Raw genomic sequence first — 1,317 nt, 5'->3', positions numbered from 1 at the left:
TATTTACACACTTGTTGTTTTTAGTAACTCAGTAATACAGACTGAAGCAACTCTGAAAGCTCTGTTACTAAGAGTCAACCGTCCAACATCAGAGGACCTGAGGCTACAAAGGAGCAGTGATTTGCAGTGATTTGTGATATAGATATACAAAGTATATATATATATATATATATATATATATATATATATATATATTTGCTGCCAAAAGCAGTAAAGGTTCAAAGGAAACGTTGAAAGATCTTTAGAAATCGCGAGAAACATCAAGACCATTAAAAAAATTAAATAAAATAAATAAAAACAAATTCGCCGCTTGCAGTACCTCTTATGTCCACTGGATGTCAGTCTAGACCATTTTATATATATTTACGGCCTCCCGTCTGTTCTCATCTTCTGCACATTCACGCACGCATGCCCCCCACCCCAACCCACTCACACACATTAGAAAACAAAATGAAGAAAGATTAGGATGTTCTTGTACATTATATTCATGCAGCAAAATATATATAAAGATCAGTAGAACATTTTTAGGTCTGCGCATCCCACTAGTCCCCTCAATGGGGTCGTGACGTTTTCACACGTTCACCAGGTGACACCATTAGGGGGCGCTTCGTCTCCCTGATCCTTCCTCAGCATGAGTCTGGAATTCTACTACAGACCAAACGATTATGTAATGTTTACTATTATGGCCCTTTTCTTTTGCTTGGCAGCGTCGTGTCCTTTTGTTGTTGCAGAGCCTGAAGGTCACCGTGTAAATGCCACGTATCAAAGCGATCGCACGTGCAGGAGACATGCCTCACAGGAGCCAATAATCTCATATGTGCACATCTTTTAGTCAGCACACACGTTCATCTCCACTACTTGCCTGTAAGTTAACAAACACCGGGTTAACGAGGAGTTGACGGAAGGCCACGCCCCCTTAGGACAGCTGGTGGCAACACTCGTGGTGACATCACCGTAGTGGGCGCCCATTGGCCCTAAGATGAGGCACGCCTGCCCAATCGTCTGCCGGGGAAGTGACGTCAGCCAAGACCTGTCCCGTTCACTTTCAACGGAGTGGGTGGGGCTGAAGGGTCGTTACGTCAAAGTCCACCGGATCCTGCGCTGTGATTGGCTGGGAGCGGTGCGAGCGAGGGTCTGTTGCTGAGAGAAAAGCGAGAGGAAGAGAGGAGAGTCGGCTGCGCCACACAAGTGAAGATCATCTCCGGGACTAACTTTTGAACTCCCTCGTTTCCCCCTCTTTGTCACGGCTTTCACTGTCTTTTTAAAAATAATATATATATATATATATATATATATATATATATATATATATATATA

This window comes from Nematolebias whitei, chromosome 5 (genome assembly GCF_014905685.2).
Source record: "Nematolebias whitei isolate Nwh7 chromosome 5, NemWhi1, whole genome shotgun sequence".
Taxonomy (NCBI): Eukaryota; Metazoa; Chordata; class Actinopteri; order Cyprinodontiformes; family Rivulidae; genus Nematolebias; species Nematolebias whitei.
The sequence above is the reverse complement of the archived record's forward strand: the minus strand, read 5'-3'. Positions refer to the sequence as shown.